General features: G+C 30.5%; 1 long non-coding RNA gene across 1 annotated transcript; it reads right to left on the reverse strand.

Moving 5' to 3' along the window:
• Window positions 1-16: 16 nt before the first annotated feature.
• LOC143066525 (uncharacterized) lies at window positions 17-5110 on the reverse strand. The gene is made up of 3 exons (XR_012975646.1): window positions 4705-5110; window positions 1498-1577; window positions 17-218 (listed from the first exon to the last, which is right to left on the reverse strand). It is a non-coding gene; the product is annotated as an uncharacterized LOC143066525 (long non-coding RNA).
• Between the last annotated feature and the right edge of the window lie 17165 nt (window positions 5111-22275).

Raw genomic sequence — 22275 nt, forward strand, 5'->3', positions numbered from 1 at the left:
ACTTATTTACATGTTACATTACGATATTTATCTCTGATTTATATACTTGATACCTATGTATATGACAAATTGATGACATACATAACATGCAAGTACTGATTCTGTATGTTCTGCAAACAATAACTACTCCAATTGTTTCCGTAAATACTGTAAACATGGTAAACGCCTACATCATGCACATAGTCCTACAATCTCATTATACTGTTAAAATAACAAACCTACAAATAAATAACAATGAAATTATTATACATGATACAAAAAAAATATATCTGGTTTTTTTTTATTATATATTTATAGTCTCAAATTATGGCAAAAAAGCAATAGTAAAATCTAATGTCATGAATGTATGGGGACAATTAAATGAAAATATGTGTTTAAATACATGTATGAATGCTTATATATATTTGTGTTGTTATGTCTCATTTTCTTCCATGAACATTGTGAAGTATGTGCACATATTTTGTTTACCAATACTGTATATATTTAAATCACAAATAATCATGTACATGTACCAATGTTTTTATAGTATACTGTGTAACTTTAAAACCAAACATTTAATGAAAGTACTTTGTGAATATGATGTGAAACAAATATGTCTCCTTGTAAATGTAGTTTTGATATCAACTACACATATAAACTCTAAATTAAACAATGGGTGAAAATCTTCATATAATATCACTAAACTGTCAAGGTTTAGGCCAAAAAAAACAAAAGAGAAAGATTACAACTATGGACAAAAAATCAAAAATGTAACATTCTTTTCATTCAAGAGTCACATTTTATAGAAAATATTGAACAAACAATGAATAAAGAGTTTGATGGCAAAATGTTTCATAGTTATGGTAACACACAATCAAGAGGTGTTTCAATCTTTGTCAAAAACAATTTAAAATGTAAAACAATAAACGAAATAAAAGATAATGAAGGTAGAATAATTTTGATAAACATAGAAATAAATGACAATATTTTTACTCTAATAAATGTTTATGCTCCAAATCTACACAAAAATAGAAACAAGTTTTTCAAAAAGGTTCAAAATATAATTGAAAAAAATCGTTTGGATATCCTTATATTAGGAGGTGATATGAACGAAACTCTCTCAATTAATGATTGAAAAACTAATATCATCCCAAGAAACTACAAACCAGTAAATAGCTTAAAAAAACTAATAAAGAAAAATAATTTAACAGATATATGGAGAGAACTTAATCCAAATACTAGTCAATTCACATGGAGAAGGAAAAATGAAACAAACATAGCGAGCAGAATTGACTTCTTCTTGATTAGTCCTGATATAAGACCGCATGTTATAAAAGCAGATATTAGACCTGCAATAATCTCATACACTGATCACCAAGCCATTTCTTTACAAGTTAGACAAAATTCAGAAGAAAGAGGCAGGGGTTTCTTTAAAATTAACAATAGTATACTTAAAGAGCAAAAATATATTGACCTCATAAATGATTTAATCAAAAATTATAAAGTACAAATACTCACCAAAAATTTAAAAACACTCTGGGATATGTTTAAATCAGAGGTAAGAACTGCAACTCTTACTTACTGCAAACAAAGATCATCTGAAAATAAAAATGATATAAAAAATTTAGAAATAAAATTAAGAAAACTAAATGAGAAAACATATGCAAGCCAAATTATAAAAAAAGAAATTAAAAACATTTAAAATGAACTTGAACACCTCTATTTAAATAAAGTTAAAGGTGCACAAATAAGATCTAGAGTACAATGGCTACAAGAAGGAGAGAAAATACTAAATATTTCCTTTGCCTTGAAAAATCAAGACAAACAAAAAAGAGCATTACAGCGCTAAAAAATAAACAAGGGAAAATAGTAACAGATTCTGCAGAAATCCTAAATATAGAAAGATCATACTATGAAAATTTATATAAAAGCACTTCTCCAAACTTAAATGATATAAAAAATTATATAAATGAAACCAACATTGATCACAAACTATCAGAAAAAGAAAGTGATTCCTTGGGGGGGCCCTTTACTATAGAAGAATGCACTAAAGCAATATTCAACATGAAATTAAATAAATCTCCAGGAATAGATGGGTTAAGCGTAGAATTTTATCGCACTTTTTGGAGTAATTTAAAAGAATTTACAGTTGAAGTTTTTAATAAATGCTATGATGACGGAGAACTAACAACTATACAAAAGATAGGTATCATCTCTTTAATTTACAAAAAAAAAGACCCTTTGTCACTGGATAATTATAGACCAATTACGCTATTAAATGTAGATACTAAACTCATTGCATATGCAATAGCCCAGCGCTTAAAACCAATACTGCTGAAAATAATTCATGGAGATCAAAATGGGTATATCAAAAATAGATATATTGGTTTTAATATACGCCAAATCCAAGACATTATAGACTATGCTGAAACTTTTAACATAGATGGTGCATTACTCTTTATTGATTTTTCAAAAGCTTTAGATTCGCTAGAATGGGACTTTATGTATGAAGCCCTTATAAAATTTGGTCTACCAAACTCTTTTATTAAATGGGTTAAAACATTATATAAGAATATTAAAGGCTGCATGCTAAATAATGGGTGGATTTCAGAAACTTACAATGTATCTCGCGGGATACGTCAAGGCTGTCCGTGCAGCTCTCTAATTTTCACAATAGCAGTAGAAATTCTTGCATGCAAAATAAGACAAGATACTGGTATTAAGGGATTTCAAATAGAATTAGATTCCAAAACACATAGTCTGAAAATCTCACAATTAGCCGATGACACAACTCTTTTTTTAAAATGCAAGCAAGAAATTAGCTGTGCTCTGATTATTATTGAAATATTTGGAACGCTCTCAGGTCTTAAACTCAACCGATCGAAAACAGAAGGAATATGGCTAGGCAGACTTAAAAGTGGTAAAGATAAATATGAAAACATTAACTGGAATAAAGAACCTATTAAAAGCCTAGGTGTATACTTTGGACTTAATAAAAATGAATGTGACAAATTAAATACTGAAAAAATTCTAAGAAAGGCTCAAGATACAATCAATAGCTGGAACAGAAGAAATCTCACAATGATAGGTAGAATAACAGTAATTAAATCTCTCATCTTACCAAATTTAACTTTCTTGGCATCAGTAACAACCATTTCCAAAGAATTTTTAAATGAATTTAAAAAATTGATTTACAACTTCATCTGGGGTAATAAAAAAGAAAAAGTTAAAAGAGTCACGCTATGTAAAGATTACTTGGAAGGAGGCCTTAAAATGATCAACATTGATGATTTTTTATCAGCTATACAATTATCCTGGGTCAAACGTTTAACATCAACACAATTTGCAAACTGGAAAGTCATCCCCCTTTTCTTTTTCAATAAATTTGGAGAAAACTTTTCTTTATTTAACATGAATCCAGGTAGCATAAAAGCAATTCCAAAACTCAGTAAAACACTCCCTCTTTTCTATTTAGAAATAGTCAAAAGTTGGTTTAAGATAAAAAAAATATCTCTGAAATAAAAACCAACAGTACAAATTTTATTAATATAAGACAACAATACATATGGGGCAATAAACATATAAAATTTCAAAACAAATGTTTAATATTCTCACATTGGATAACCAATGGAATACTATTTATTAATGATATAATAGATGAAGCAGGAAATATATCACAAAAGGCAGTATTAGATAAATTGACCCTCAAATCCAACTGGATATCAGAACTATCTAGAATAAGAGCTGCAATACCAAAAAAATGGCAAATGATAATGAAATCAGATAACTCGCGCAATACTCAAGTTAAAACAGATAAAAGGCTATACTTAAAAACACAAAATAATACAAAATTTATCAGAATTGAAAACCTTCCATCAAAAGAAATTTACAAAAGTATTAGCTCATGTTAAAAACACCAATTGGCTTTCTAAAATGGAAAACACAATTAAAATTAGATTCATCAAGCCATTTGTACAAAATGCTGAACTTTATATTCAACAGTTTACAAGTAAACAAACTAAAAATATTCAGATGGAAGTTACTTCATTATATACTTCCTTGTAAACAACTATTGTACACCTGGCATCTGAAAAATGATGATCAGTGTCATATTTGCAACCAATTAGAAAACTATGAACACTTTTTCATTTCATGCAAATACTTTAAAAACTTTTGGAAAAAGGTTAAAATACTCCTTGATAAAATAAAAATGGGAACACACATAATCACCTTCAAAAATCTAATACTAGGCTACAAAATATATGATAAAAATTATTATGACATTAATCTGTTTCTCACTGTAATATTATTCTCTATTCATAAATCTACATATGCATCAGAGTATAAACAAAACAATGTTGATGTCTATAGAATATTTAAAATAGAATTTAAACAACATTATGAAAATATGAAACTTCTTGATAAAACAACAAGTAGATTTTTGAATGATGTTTATAAAAAAATATAATAACCATAATGTATTATTGCGCATGATCATTCTTCTGTATTACTATATATATATCAAGTAGAAAAACTCAAATGTAAACAAATGTATTATTTTAAGATGTTTAAATGTGACGCATGGTCAATGTTTACCTGTAGGACATGATTTTTGACCCCGTACTGTCTACTGTCTAATTACTAGAAAATATCTAATATTTTAGGGGAAAAAAATTCCTTCTTGATCAATTTATCATAAGTCAATGGAAATATAACAAAACTCACCTTTAGAAATACTCAATTTAGATCCTTTGTTCATGAAATCATTCCACGTGTTATACTTCAATCATTCGATCATCTCAATTTTCACGAGATTATGCCGATGAAGGTTAAGGGTCAATGATTAAATTATAACCAACATCGGATAATGAATAGTACAACTTCCGTATTTACGTTACAATATGATGACTTCCACAGAAATAAGAACTTAGACAAATTGTTAAAATCAATGTATTGTATTTATAATAACTAATCATAATTAATATATATATATATACATATAAATATAAATTTACTGTATAATCTCCCTGGTTAAACAGTAACTAATTCACAGGGATACCCGGCTGAATGCTGTGAGTCGAGTAATTTGTTAAACAGCAAAGAAATGTGCAATAAAAGATTTATCGTTTAAAAAAAAAAAAAGACATACATAACAATGAAACTGAATCCACATGATATATGCGACTATTCCTGGTTGAAATTATTACTTTGACTTTACAATTTTGAAACCATTTTTATCAATTTTGAGCTTCAATTGTCTAAATTAATTTTTCATTATTCATGTGGCGTTTCCGTAAATTTTAGTCATTCGTTTTGAACCTACCCATTTGCTCAGATAACACCTCATATACATTATCAATCAAATTATACTTTTATTGTCATTCATAACTTTTATCAGACCAATTAAAATACCTGGTTTTATACATCCGACCAATTAACAGACCAGATATTTATTAAAAATTTATTTATGTCACCAACATACAGTTTTTCGTGTAGATATTTCACATCATGATATTTATATGGTAAAGCAACATAATGTCTGTCTTTTTGTCGATTTTCAAAATATTGCATGCTAGTAAATTCAACCAACTTGTAATTTTTTGTGTACATTTTGTGTGAGTAAAATGTGTATAAATTTACTGATGAGTAACCCGCCTTTTCACTTTATAGATCGTTTATCGAAGCTAGAAAAAAAATAATTACACCACTGGATTCAATACTCCGAATTGTTTTGTCAGACATGAATAGTTTTTATCATACAGATATATTTAAAAAGTTATACAATGAAACATACGGACCTTGCAATGATTTTCTCGATAACTCCTGTTTAACAGACTTTAGCCTACTCGATTAACAGACCAACCGCCCATATAGCCGCATACCAAATATAGATAAACCGACCAATATGTCGGTTAGCCGAGTATCGGCCGTGTTGATGTAACCATAGAAATTTTTGTGTGTTATCATAAGTAGTACGGCTGTAATTTTTCATGACACAATATTTGTGCTTGATGGATTTTTTTCAGCTTGGCAAAATAAGTGGAGATAATACAGTTAATGTTATAGTAGAAAGTGTTTTAAATTTACTCAGTAAAATCTGTAGCAAGAAAACAAGTTCGATGACCCGATTTTTCCTTTTTTTTCTGAAAGCATGTTATAGGAGCTATCTTCTCACGGTATATCTTAAAATACTATCTTGTAGTTATCTTTTTATCACACTAAAAATAGATTTTTCATGCATAATCTTTACATAATCTGACAATTTTGCACAACCTGTAACATGAAAATATGGCCGATGACCCATACTTTATATTATATATTTGAAAAAAGCATGAAAAACCTACATTTTGACAAATTATTACAAAGCATTATAAATATTGATAAAGACGCACCAGCTACCTGAAATACAATTGCTTTGTCTCATTCACTTAAGCAGCTTTTTCAATTTTACTCTTCAAATGTATTAAGAAAAAATAAGAATGGCAATGGGGAATGTATCAAAGAGACGACAACCCTAACAAACAACAGTCAATAGGTGCAGGCCACCACTGGATCTTCAATGCAGCGAGAATCTTTAGTATATCAATTTGTTCTGGTATAACCTCAGTTGAACAGAGGTATACAGAACAACAAATAATTAAACATCTCATTGCGTTGAACATTTGTTAAGGAAGCATTTAATATAAGGGCTATTTCTTATAACTCCAGCATCCGAAGGCGTGTATCAGCTGGCCCCTTAACAAAAATGCATACTAGTTAATGGATAATGGACGTCATATTAAACTCCTAAATATACACAAGAAACTAAAATAAAAACCGTACTAGTCTAACAACGGCCAGAGACTCATGACTTGAGACAATCGCAATAGTTAAATATGTTTTATTCAAATCTCAACCCTCCCCCTTTACCTCTAGCCAATGTAGAAATGACAAACACACATTTATACGCACAGTAAAAATTGATAAAAAGGGACACTAAACAAAATGACAATGATATATAAATTAACAATGAACTACTAGCAGTTAACTACATGCCAGGTCCAGACCTTAATAAGACTGATTGTAAGATTATGTCTTCATCATATAAATATCAAGTACAATCCCTCTCGTTTGGGTTTGAGTATTATATCATAATAAGATATATGAGAAGAAAACAACCCGTATCATTCAACAACTGGTTTTAGAATGCATGTGTTTATTTCCGATGCAAAGACCCTATAAGTGAATCAATATTAAAGCCAAAATATGTTAATTTTATGAAAAAAAAGGGAGTCGGATAAACAAAATCATATTCAAATATCAATATCTTTTTAAATCATATTCTATTAATGTGGAATTCAGAAATATAATGGAAAGATGATACACATTTTATTCCTGTTATGGGAGAGAAAAAACTTTTGTTGTGCCATGGTGTTAGTATAAAACCTTATCTTTGCTTTAAACATTTTGTTATATCTGAAAAATAGATAGAATATTCCGTTAAAAAAAGACTGACCTTACCAACTTTTTCAGTCCTGTTACCCGTCAATTCTTGAACTTTGTTTTTCACTAATTCAAACATTTTTGAGTTTTTAAAATGTTCAGGCTAAGTTTTCCGGCTAAGTTAATTAAAAAACTTGGACTTTTGGCTATTGTTTTTTTTCTCTGGTTTTCTTTTCTTTTATAATGTAATGTACCTTGAATTATTATGTACTAATTCTAAATAAAGTAAAATCTAATATAGCGCATACATACATCCAATGTGGTAAGATATTAATAAAAATGGTTTTTGTACATGTTCAGGTTAATGTTATTCAATTATTTTATCCAGCTTTGAATTTGATACAGTTACTGTTTTGATATACACAGGGAGGCACACAGTTCAGAACAATTACATACATTGCATTGCCAAAGAATTAACTGAAGGAAAACCTGTTAAGCCATCAAGTTCCAACCGCATAATTGCCAAAACCAATTAATGGGTTGAACAAATGCAAAATCAGAAGGTGTAAAAGAAGAAAAAAGAGGGACGAAAGATACCAAAGGGACAGTCAAACTGATAAATCTTAAACAAACTGACATTGCCAAGGCTAAAAATGAAAAAGAAAAAGGGAAAAACAATAGTACACACGACACAACATAGAAAACTAAAGAATAAACAACACGAACCCCACCAAAAACTAGGGGCGATCTCAGGTGCTCTGGAAGGGTAAGCAGATTCTGCTCCACATGTGGCACCCGTCGTGTTGCTTATGTGATAACAAATCCGGTAAATAGTCTAATTCGGTAGGTCACATTCATGAAAGGGAAGGGGATTGTAGTTACGACGTAAGGAACATATCCGATATCATTTGTGAACCAGAACCCCAAAAGGAACATATCCGATATCATTTGTAAATCAGAACCCCAAAAATGTCAGAAAGAATTTGTTGACCTTTCTTGCAATCATTTTTGCGTTAGTAACAGGCAGTCATCGCTTTTGACGTTGACATATTCATTCAAAAATAACACAAAAATAATCTAGTGTTGCGTTTCTAAAGTCGTTCAGTATATTTATTGTCCGCAGGATAACGAATGTTATCAGTATTGTATACGCATCAGTTTAACCTTAATCAATCAATCACTCAACATTGCATAACATGCGTAAGCAACAAGTAAGAAGATTTCCAATTAAAAATGTTAAGCGAAGAACGACTTTTAGGTAATAGAGCAACGCAAAATGTAAGACCACGCTCTGTTGAGTTCAAGATTTATTTCATTACACGCAGTCATTATGCAGATTATTATCAATAAAATATTTATTTTTTCGACAAATAAATGCAAAACTAATTATTATTTATTTCGAAGAAAAAACTATTAATTCTAAATACCTATAGCTAGCTTGTTGACAATATCGACAAATCAAAGGAAATAGAAACCTAACATAGACGCACTTATTTCCCAAAAATATTCTTTATAATGTTTGCAAAGCTTGTCAATATATCTAGTTCGTTTTATTAGATATTTTTCTAGGATATGACGTACCTATTTATGTTTAAATATTCATTTCCTTAACACTATTATCTAATTTTTGCCATTTGTATATATTCTCCGCCTATTTTGTTCGGCAACATTGAATCTCGTGGTGACGTCACGAAAATCAAGTAAAGGATAGTATAGGAAAACACGTGTTGGTTTGTTTGCGTTGTCTTTTATTTTTTTTTCATGACTTTTTGAATGAAATTACGTTTAATTGAAATTATATACTAACGGAAATAATAATTCTATCAGTCTATTCAGATATCTCGTATGAATTAATGTTGTAAAGATTTAAAAACACTGATTCTTGCTTATGAATAAGTAAACAAACCAACACGTGTTTTTCTATGAGAGTAATCTGTTCTTGTTTTTCGTAGGCGTTCCTCACCTCCAACATAGGAGATCGAGGGTATTTGAGTGATCTTTTCTTGATTTTCGTGAAGTCACCACGAGATTCAATATGGTCCGCAAATAGTCAGAAAAAACATAAGGACCTATGAGCTACGGTTCCGCAGCTATGCAAGATGTACACACTATGTATCTAACTGCACATTGACAGGTCGTTTTTTTTTATGTTTATAAGATCCGTTTTAAATTTCATGTTTAAACACAAGAGGGGAAATTAAGCAACGTTACTTGCATTTTCTATTACCTTAATCACTGTTTTAACTAACACCTCGAAAAAACAGCTCTGTGTGATAAAAATGTTCCTTATTATTCTGTTCAATAATATAGATTGGCATCACTTCGGCTATTTTTAAATTCAAAATTTAGATGCAAAGTGATCCCTTTCCTGGGATAATTCGCTTGTATATTTTATCATGAAACGCTTTCCCCTTTTTTGTTAGTTAAAAGTCTTATTAGAATAAGTTCTTTATTGCAACACAATAAATTAAAACAAGCATAACATACAATTTGGTTGGGGGATTCTGTTGATTTTCAGACAAAGAAATATTGTTACTGTTTCTTAGTTTCGAAAAATTGAATAACATATTTATAAGGTGTGAATGTCTCCTTGGCATATTTCATCTAACCTAGACCTTATTTTTATAGTCTTATTGTCCACCTGTACATATTTCAAACGACAATTATAGGGTTTTGTTTAAATTGGTTTCCTTTAATTAAAATACACACTCAGTAAAACGTTCAGAAACAGAAAGCGTAGGAATACATAAGACATATCATTGAACTTGGTAACGTAGGAGAGAGTAGCACGGATGATCATACTCGAGATGGCAAAAATACTGAACAATGTCCTGTACATGTGTACGAAACAATAAACAAAAAGGACATAGGTGTTGATTTGGGACCATACTTATAACCAGTTAGCACATAATGAATTCGGCAACGCAGATCGGGTAAGTGATTATTTGAATAAAAAATCATTTGACATTGTGTGAATCAGTAAAAACCATTAAACTAGACATTGAAAATAATGCAAATACCAAAAATAAAAGAAATAGGCATAGTAGTGAGCAGGACAATATAACGGTTTTACCGACATTGGCTTATTGACCTGAACGTGAAACACAATTGGACGATACGATAACACATAATGTGAGCAAATATTTGTATAGCTTATATTAACACGTTTACTTGAAATATGAAAAAAGGTAAAAATAAAAAACATACCGAACTCCAAAGAAAAATCAAATCTGAAAGTGTCCTATCAATGGCAAAACCAAAAGCTCAAACTCATCAAATGAACCGAAAACAACTGTCATTCTCCTGACTTAGTACAGGCATTTTCTAATGATGGACTTAAACAAGTTTTATAGCTAGTTATACATTGTATTTTTATGATAATCGCATAAGATTTCAATATATAGTAAGTACATTGTAAGTAAGTAAGTAAATAGTTTATTATAGTGTCACGATCCAATATACATCATCATATACCATATAAAAAATCTTTAAAACAATATTAGATCCCTGCCTTTAAGACATATGAGACACTTTCATCCTTTTCAAACTAAAAAATATATACTATAATGTAAAAGAAATATTTAAATAATAAAACTTTTCATGCTACTAAAAATTCTTAAAAAAAAAAAAAAAACGTTTCATGATACTAAAAATTCGTTTAAAAAAACTCTTTTAAGTTCATTTATACAATCAATAGTGATTACAAATTTACAATTTAATCTTCCTACGTTTAAACATAAGATGTAATGTCTTGGCTAATAAAACCTGAGCATGATCACAGTTCATAATAAAAAATAAAAATTTTCATCAGAGTTATAAGCATTAAAATAGTTATTCAAAACATTGATATAATTAAAAAGTTCTTCTCTTATATCTGAATAAAAATTACAGTCTATTAAAAAATGTTGTTCTGTCTCTATAAAATTGTCATTGCAGAAAAGACAAAGTCTATCACATAATGGAGTGGTCGGCTTGGTGTAACGTCCGGTCTCAACCGCAAGCGGCAGCGATCCACATCGAAAGTTTGATAAAATTCGTCGATGGTCACGAAAGTTGATTGTTTTAACAAATGAACTAGTTTTGCAATTGTTTTTGAACCATCTGAATGTTCTAAGCTTGTTTCCATTTACTGAATTTGTATCGTCAAAAACATCAAATAACCATTTATCTTTATCTATAGCTGTTAATTTGTCTTGAGCCATTCGTAGCTTTTGTTTGGTTGGTATGTTGGAATTGATTAAAAAGTTCAATTCTGATTTTCTCAGTAAAGCTAATACACGTGAAAGCCAAGATCGTTGTTTTGTCTTACTAGTTTCATGGATAGTCCGAAATATTCTATCATCCTCTAAATTAGAAAGTTTGAAAAACTATCTCATAACTTTAATATTCTGTTTTGTTTTAACTGTTGTCCATCCCATATCTCCACGAACGGCTAGATTGGTGGAGTTTTTAAAGGCCCCTAAAAAGTATCTACAAGCCCTATTTTGCACAGTTTCTAGTTGTTCATGTTCCGATATAACCCAGATACTTGATCCGAACAACAATACAGGTTGAACAAGGTTTTCATATAATTTTTCGTATATATCAAAGTCCATTCCGCCACAGGCTATAAATTTAGTATAAAGTGCCGACAAAGCTCGACTGGCCGATTTTCTTACTTCTCTAACCGTAAACTTCCAGTCTAGGTGTTCATCTATCCACATTCCAAGATATCTATATTTGCTGTCGTATTTTACAACGGTATTTCCACATGTAAAATCAAAGTTAGATCGAGGTGAGGATCCACATCTGAAATACACTACACCAGTTTTGTCAAAATTTATACATAATCTCCATTTCAAACACCATATATGAACAATATTTAACATTTGCTGAAGTGATTCTTCGTCGGGCGCCGATAGAACAATGTCATCTGCGTATAATAATATCGAAATCATACTATCTGCATTAATTGGTATACCCAAATTTAAAGAGTTGATTTCTTCTGCCAGATCGTTTACATAAACTGAGAACAAAGTCGGAGATAATTTACATCCTTGTTTCACACCCAAATTAACGTTAAACATATCTGTCATGTACCCATTGATTTTTACTGCGTAACGAACATCTACGTTCAATGACTGTAACCCTTTCAAGAACCTTCCATTTATACAAAGTGCCATCAGTTTATACTACAACATTTCTCTGTTCACGGTGTCAAAGGCCTTTTTTGCGTCGATGAAGCACGCAAAAGTCGACTTACGTTCAAGTTTCCTATTAGTTATAAGAGTTGTTAAAGCGTAAAGATGTTCCATACAGCCACGATCCTTCCTGAAACCGTTTTGCTCGTCATCAAGAATTTTGTTGTCTTCTAACCAAGATGACAATCGTACATTTAGAATGTCAGCATATATTTTACAAGGAATTGACATAAGAGCTATTCCTCTATATCCCAGAGGATAAGGATATATTGATGACAAGGAGTGAACAAAAAAAACACATAGTAAGCAACGGTATCAGAAATAAGGGTACAGTAGTTGGCAATGTGTTATAATCTTATAAATTTCATAATGAAAGGCAAACATCCACTAAATAGACTTTCAGGGACTATTTGAATATATTTAGTTGTGGTTTTCAATTTACCAAACATACCAAGGGGTACAATTGACAGTTTTGAAACGATTTTATAAGCAGTCTTTGATAGTTTTATGCAAAGTAATATTAATTAAATCTTAAGGACTAAATACCCCGATAAACTTTATATGCCCCTTGAAACGTAAAGCTGCTTAATATCTAATATTTAGTCCAGTAAAAATAATAACTTGTTTTTAAAAATGATTTTTAAACTTCAATTTTTAATTAAAGTAACTTTAAATTTTATGCACATAATTTTTGTTTATACAATTTTGATTTAGAAGAAAACCCTTTACGGTTTATTACCCCAAGTTCAGTGATACGTAATCTTTTTCTTAAAATGTCCGGGACCCAGTTGTTATCAGATAGTTATATGTTGGCGTTTGTTTAATTTAAAAGTTCAGTTTTACTGTTTCTCCGTTGATTTTAATTCTCGTTTTTTTTTTATCCGGATTTGTTTTCCCTCAATCGACTTATGACTCTCGAACATCGGTTTACTACTGTTGCCGTTATCTGTATTTAACATTCAATATTAAAATTAAAAATGTGTGTCGGCTGACAAAAACGTTATACGATGACACGTCTAGGTTTTTGGTAAAAGATACCAAAATAATAATCTAACAAGCAAGTTGAAAACAAACTGACTATGCAATGACAAAAAAACAAATACGACAACACGACAAACAACAGTATACAAAACACAAATTAAAAACAAGAGACTAAGCAACACGACACACATCGACAGAAATGAGTGATATCATTTGCTTCGGAAGAGTAAATAGTTTTAAATTGTACCTTTATTGCGATATTCTAAAATTAAAATATCAAACTTTCAGCAGAGTATGCTTTATAACAAAGTATTATTCCAACCTACCGGGATAACTTTGATAAATGATGCTTTCTTAAAACACTCAGTTATTTTGTCATGGGTTTGTTGTACAGTTTTAAATTTCAGGGAATAGTTTATTTTTTGTGTATTATTATTATTTTAAATTACAGAACCTGTCAAATACAAAGAGACTTCAAAAAGTGTTAACGATACGAAAATATTTGACACGTAAACAAAAAATGTATGTAGTCTGTATTGGTTGCTGTAATTACAGTTCAGGTAGCGTTTGGAACTATTATATACATGCTACTTAATAAAGATTCACAAACAGGTTTATTTTTTATCACTTTATAAAAACACATTTTTGTTTAGGGGCCAGCTGAAATCACTCCTCTGGGTGTGATATTTCTCTTTCGGCGCAGACCCATTGGTGGCTTCGGCTGTTTTCTGCTCTTTGGTCGAGTTGTGTCTTTGACACATTATCCATTTCCATTCTCAATGTTATTGTTTGCAGAAAATTCAGCTAAGAAGTGGAATGTCAAAACAAATCGGGTCTTTTAAATGGCAAAGTATTTTTACACTTGAAAGATTTCTTTGAACATATTATGCATATTCACGTTTTAAAAAACAAGACCATCTCTCAAAAAAAAAATTTCATGAAAACAGAAACATCATTACTACAAATGTAATTACACGAATAATTAATATTTCTTAATGATATAGCTTCGACAGATAAACCCGGCGCCACTGCAACTGTAGCATCTATTGGTAAGAATATTGTTTTGAAATGTAATTTATTTGTATCATGTCCTTATACACAAAATGCATTGCCGTTCAAAATTTTACTCCCACATTCGTAATGCAACTGTTATTAGATATAAGAATATGTGGTATGAGTGTCAAGGAGACAACTTTCCATCAAAGTTACAATTTGTAAAAGTAAACCATTAGTCAAAGTACGGCCTTCAACACGGAGCCTTGACTCAAACCGAACATCATGATTTACATCTGTTCATATTGCTACCCTCGTTTACACGTTTATATATCACTGGCTTTCAGATATTAATGTTTGATGTTTTTGTTTATGTCAAATCCACAAAAAAAAAAACATTTCAGATGCACGAAAATTATAAACCATTATTACTTTAACTATCAATCTAACTTTATTTTAAGAGATTGTTTTTTAGTCTAATTCTTTGTATATTTTAGTTTTCCTATGTCTGTCCTAGATATAATGTATAGTATATACAGTGGCTAATATATAATAGTTATCAAAGGTACCAGGATTATAATTTATTACGCCAGACGCGCGTTTCGTCTACATAAGACTCATCAGTGACGCTCAAATCAAAAATATTTTTAAACCCAAACAAGTACAAAGTTGAAGAGCATTGAGGATTCAAAATTCCAAAAAGTTGTGCCAAATACGGCTAAGGTAATCTATGCCTGGGATATGAAAATCCTTAGTTTTTCAAAAAGTTCAAGTTTTGTATACAGGAAATTTATAAAAATGACCACATTATTGATATTCATGTCAACACAGAAGTGTTGACTACTGGGCTGGTGATACCCTCGGGGACGAAACGTCCACCAGCAGTGGCATCGACCCAGTGGTGTAAATAGTTATCAAAGGTACCAGGATTATAATTTAGTACGCCAGACGCGCGTTTCGTCTACATAAGACTCATCAGTGACGCTCAAAGCAAAAATATTTTTAAACCCAAACAAGTACAAAGTTGAAGAGCATTGGGGATCCAAAATTCCAAAAAGTTGTGCCAAATACGGTTAAGGTAATCTATGCCTGGGATAGGAAAATCCTTAGTTTTTCAAAAAGTTCAAGTTTTGTATACAGTAAATTTATAAAAATGAACGTCGCTTGCATGTTTTACTTTATTAAAGCCGTTTTCAAATATATATACAATTCAAATTGTTTGTGTAGTTACCGCAACGTGGTTTTCTATGATGAATGTGACATTCGGGAAATCATCTGGTGCTCATCCAATGCATATTTCACAAATTGAAAGCGATGAAAGTATCATATATACAATTCATAACGATAATATTGTCATTTCCTATGAAATGTCAATAGTTACTATAACGATGTATAATGTATCGTGTCCATATGATGGTTTCTACGGGGTTTCAGTTGACAGTGTGAAGATATCTGTAACAGGTAAATTGTGATTTAATTTTAAGTATTACTATACTACACACAATTATTCAGCAATTTCCAAGACGTTTATTCAAAATGTTTGATATTTCCTTGTTTACGTTTTCGTTTAAAGTTATGTTAGTGAGTTTTGTTTTGTTTGATTTTATTTACCAAACAAAATGTTATAAGTATGTATGCATTTCGGTCGGACCAAACTAAATTGCAATTTAGAAACAAAAGAAAAGAAAAAAATACAGTATTATATGTAACGTTCAATATCAGCTTTAGTATGAAAATTTTGTCAGATAAAACTACTTAAAACTGTCAGAGTATCAGTTCTGGTTTTCCAGTATGGTAAGATTAGAAACGGCCTTAAAAAAATGACATGGAGGTTAAGGTATACCGATTGTATTTAGTTGGAAGTGATTTATGGACTTTCCAAATTGATTTTCCTCTGAGTTCAGTATTTTTGTGATTTTACTTTTTACAATGATACATGCGTTTGTTTCTTTTTACAATCGTCAGTTACTTCAAATAAATGTTTTATTCTTTCGTTAAGGGAGTTCGCTTCTCAGTTTCAAAATAATTAGTTTTTCATAAAACTAGTATATATTGATAGGGAATTAATAAATGAATCAAATAATCAAAACAAATATATTGGTCAATGTGCTTGTTTTCGAGATATTAGCCTTGAAATTTTAGCGGGAAAATGTTCTCTCTTGATTTTTCCTAGCTAATTATCATTGACAAGTTCTCAAAAACTATTGAAAAATAATTGAAATTGTATAAGAGCGTTTCAGATGGCTTATCATTATTCACCTAAAAAATTTATAAAAAACAAATTGAGGGTCAATGAGCAATTTGTTTAAGGGCATTAAAATGGATAAAACCGATTCCGAAAATTAGATAAACATTTCAAACCATGACAAGGCAAACAGTATTTCATGAATTCAAGTTTTGGATTAACTTTACAACTGAAATAAATAACGCAACCATTAGATGTAAGATAACAAATGACGAATTCCCAGCTGACCCGCCGATATATTCTCAAAACAAAACACTTGCACTTGTTCCACGTAAATTTGTTATATAGCACTAATTTCAGAGTTCAAAAGAGTTTCACCAGTTGAAATATATACATGCTAAATCTCTCATAGTAAGCACAATTTTACGTAAAATTTTATAGACGTTATTTCTTGTCCGATTACATTATTTTTGACATTACTTTAATATTTGTAAATAATGATAAAATCTCAGCAATGGCATGTCATAAAAATTTTCACCATAACAATTAAACACTTATCATAATTTTTAGTAATACCGACTTTTATTAAGTCCGGGATCGATTATCGTTCTTTGACTTTAGTTGTCTACGAATGTAGTCCCTAATAGATATTTATAATCAGTGTGTGACTCGACCCGAGTATGACTACCGGGCAGTTTAAATGACGGGGGCGTATATGTTGTTAACGTTGTGATTTAATCATTATAATACTAATTGAAAAGTTGTTTCCGGCGATTTACAAAACTCCTATGGCTTTAAGTTTGTGACGAGGATGCCTCCTATGACTTAAAAGCAATTCAACTCGCCAATAGCATGTTCAACGGAGCATACGTATTGTGTTATTATAAGTTCTTATTAACTTTCTACACATACTCCTGAAATGTTCCCGCTATCTGGTTAATTGCTGTCTGGTATAAGGCGTCACAACAAAACAGCGGTTGTGTTATATATTGTATCACCAAGTATATACATATTGAATATAACTGAATTTCGTCTGTTTACATTGAATGTTGATTACAACCTGAGTGTGATTACAGTGAAAGTAAGTGTGGCCAGAAAAATAGTATTGTGTTGATCTTTTTGAGTACGATATATTTCTGTTATTTTTCCATCGATTGCACCTAGTGCGGATAGTTATTTATGCCAGTTCCCCCTACAGACTCCCACTCTTCTAATATCCATGCTCGTTTGGTCGTGGTCCAGTGACTGATAAATTAGCCATTGTCAGAGTTGTTTTGTTTTGCAGCTATAGTTAGTTATATAGAAGGGATCTACAAGTATTATTTCAACGATGATTTGTAAGAATTTACATTACTATTAATTTATATCATTTTGATGGCTGTTTTTAGTCCCATTCCTGTAGTTCATGCTCCAGTCATTTTGATTTTATTAACAATTTCCCATGTTAAGTTTTTACTTCAGTCTATTGGATAAGAATTTATTCATGTATTTGTGATAGATTGATCACCAACACCTTGAATATGTTTTTCTTAATGAAAATATGACATTTTAACGGTATACATGTCCGAGATAACACTTTTAATTTCTAAAATCAAATATGTTAAAAGGGTTTAAAAATGCAACAAAAATATATTATATTCTGACCGTCAGAATAACGCCTTCATTTCATTAGTTCGTTTTAAATTTGAATGAGGGTTTTCGACCCATTGAAAAATTTGGTGGTTCGATAACTTACAAGAGAAACAGTTCAAATTTTTATCTGGAGGGAATCGAAAAAAGTATGTCACTTCAATGTCAATTTAAGAAGGCCTTCATTCTTCATGTCATTTCATTAAAGGCGAACATTCGTCATCAGGTTGCATTAAAATAAAACTGGAACTGTCAATGTTACATTCAGCTCATCTCTTCTGTTTGTGGGGGATAATATTATGTAGGCTTGCTCGGTTAAGGTTCTTTTTAGTTTTATTTATCAAAACTTTAATTGTAACTCATTTTATTACTATAAAAAATCTATGCTTGGTATAAAAGTAGAGTTTGGAAATGTTCAGATAAAAAGTAATCTGATTAGTCAGCTACATTGCATCCTATTTTTTTGTCCTTTTTATCCTAGAAAGATAAGTATGCGTGTTGAAATATCTGTGTTGACAATTAACAATTGTTGGAATGTAACAAAATATATTTTAAGATCTCTACGAAAATGTGAATGAATATATATCTCCTACGTTGTATTTTTTAATAATAAAAAGTCAAAATAAATTATGTACGATCTGACCTGATCATAGCGAATTATTGATCTTACTTCCACGAATAACTCTTTACTCATTTTAAAGTTAGCAGACTATAACAAGCCATTAGATCTGTTAAATTTATATAGTGCAATCTGCAAAACAAATAATTTAACACTAATACAAGCAAAAATTACCATCAATTACAATATATCAAAATATCGAGTAATTTCTTATTTTCATTCTAGATGATTTCTGTAACCAGAATTATAATGGAACTAATTTATATCATTATCCTCTAGACTGTCGTTTGTGTAGAGAAAGTAATTTTTGTTTCAAATTGTTCAGGGAGTTTATGTTTTAACCCTAGCCGAGGAAATTGTTATAATTGCTACCTCTTCTATACTTGTACTTAATTGACATAGATACTAAGAATATAGTTAATACTATCTTTAAAACTGTAATATTTGATGATGATGAATATTTTCCGTTTACGTTTGTTCACTCTGTCTCTTTAGTTGTTTGTTCATTCATGTCTATTATTGATAGGTACATTATTTTCACATACTTTCATTGTTAATATCCGGAGATCTCGATATAAGCAGATGAATAAGAATGGGTTAAAAGATTTCAGAGGGACATTCAAACTCATAGACCGAAAATAAACTTACACCGTTTTTGCTATAAAAAAAAGAAGACAAAGAAAAACAGATAAATAAAAGTACACAAGACACATCATAGAAAAACAACGACTGCGCAACACGAATCCCATCAAAAAGGGGGTGATAGCATGTGCTCCGAAAGTGTACGAAGATCATGCTTCTTTCGTGGCACCCAACGTGTTAATAGTGTTATTACAAACCAGGTAAATAGTCTAAATCGATTGTTCACATTTATGAAAAGAGAATGGGAATGTAGTGACGACATATTGAACATATCCGATATCATCTGTATATATCACTTTATTATCAATACATAATACCAGAAGAGATATTGTTTCTTGTGAAATGATTGCATTTGATCAAAAGTTAGAGACAAAGATACAAGAAGGACATTCAAACTCATAAGACGAAAATAAAATGACAAAGCAAAACTAATAAATAGAAAGACAAACAGACAAACAATCGTACAATATATACACTGAGCAATGCGAACCCCAAAATAACAACTGGACAGTTTAGATCTAAGTTGTCTATGATGAGTTTATTAGACTAAATTTATATAGGGAAGATTTGGGTGAAAAAGATGCTTAAAATGCCGAAGAGACATTATAAACCCTTGACGAAAACAAAATCAATATATTACAAGGGGAATAAACATGCTACAAAGCCCTTCGTAGACAACTAGAGGTTCGGCAAAAAGGAATCACGCAATAAAACATGAAATAATTCAGATGCTCCAGTATGTCGTGCTCAGCATGTGGCATCCGTCCCGTTGATCTGACACTAATAAATTAATTTGGTCTGTTGTTATTTGACATGTTGAAAAAGTTTTATGCCCACATGACATTGTACAGTGGTAACGGTTTCATCAGTTACATTGTGCTACAGAACTCATATTCCTATAGAAATTATCTTCCCGTTCAACATTATATCTAATATTTTCATTGATGTTGAGTTGTTACTAGTAAACGGTTGTCACTTGTATCTTTATTATGAAAATTAGTAGGATTTGTTTTTTTAATTTGTTGTTTCTATATGTGAATATGTACTTGGTTTTTTGTTCGTTGGACATCGAATCACAGAAAACAGAAATAACTATATATTTGTGACTGTACGACCTTTAATTTTTATAATGTAATTGATAGACTGCGTATATTTGAAAGATATTAAGATACAGAAGTTCTGATTGCCACAAATGACAGACAAACATGTCCAACAACTTAACTCTTACCATAGCAGTACAAGTTAAAAGTCGTGTGCGAAAATAATAAAACAAAAAAATAGATTGGTTTAAATTCACTATAAATAATGATAATGAAGGATATCTGTTATCCGAAGTATTTATAATGACTGACATTTATTGTTTCCTTTTTATTGGTATTGGTGTTGTTTTAAAAACTTTTAAGGCGTTTATAGAACTATTTATTATGTACAGGCATCGCTACTCGTAACGATCCAGTACCCTCGTCAGCAAGATAGTTGAAATGTGTATGCTGATACACAGCTAGGATTCGTGTTTCTCAAACTGTTTTTATGCACTAATGCATTATGTTTGTAGTTTGGATTAGTGTGTCAGTTCTTCTTCCTTGTGAATTTAAATGTCTAGATAGTAATTCCTATCTCAGAAGACAACCTTAACACTGATGATTAAAACATTTCTCAGTGGTGCTAGTTTTTAGTAATTTTTCGGTAGTTGCATGCGAGTCAAGTTCTGTCTTAAAAAGTTTGTGTGATACGGTTGCTCCAAGAACAGAGGAAATAACTAAGAGAAGACACATAGAACTCTCTAATGATTGAGAACATTTCTTCGATGTTGCGAGTTCGTAATTTGTTTATCGAGTGGTGCAAGGTATGTCTCTTTGTGACACCGGTGATCAAAGAATGTAAAAATTAATCAAGAGAAGACGAATACAAACACATTTCTTCGAGTTTGCTATATTTCTTTTTTGTTTAGGTGTGCGTGTATGACAACTCAATGAAAGTTGAAATAATTACTGAGAGTAGGAAGAAATACATCATATAGATAATATTATTATTATATCATTATTTTCTATGCTCCATGAAAAAGGAAAAGGGTGTTTAGACGAATGGGAATCTAAAAAATAACCTTAAAAAAAAATCTTTTTCTTGTACCCTACTAAGGCATATATCTTTGAATCATGTCTGAAGCTTTGTTATATTAACAAAGTATCAAAAACCTCGCCTAAAAATACTTACCATTTCTGCTATTAATAACTTTACAAACATTATTGAAATTGAGAATGGACATGGGGTTTCTTTTGAACCGGAAATATATATTGTTTCAATTGAAGGACACATTTTTAACTTGAAAATAGACATACTGATGGAAATAAACAAAACACACAATTGTTATATCATATATCATTTTAGAAAAAAACACAAACTATATCTTTGAAAAATTGATTTTATGATAATGTCATTGATAAATGAAAGTAGGTCAAGTTACAATGAAAAATTTCTAAGACCCTAAAAACAGACAAAATATGATGCATTGTTTAAAGAAAACAAATCAAAATTAGAAGATGGTACGTGAAGTTATTCAGGATTACAATTGTGTACCAGTTTTCTTTTAAAATCTTATCGTTGGTTAAGTAAATGATCACTTGATGCAAAACATTAGAGAAAAA

This window comes from Mytilus galloprovincialis, chromosome 3 (assembly GCF_965363235.1).
Source record: "Mytilus galloprovincialis chromosome 3, xbMytGall1.hap1.1, whole genome shotgun sequence".
Classification (NCBI taxonomy): domain Eukaryota; kingdom Metazoa; phylum Mollusca; class Bivalvia; order Mytilida; family Mytilidae; genus Mytilus; species Mytilus galloprovincialis.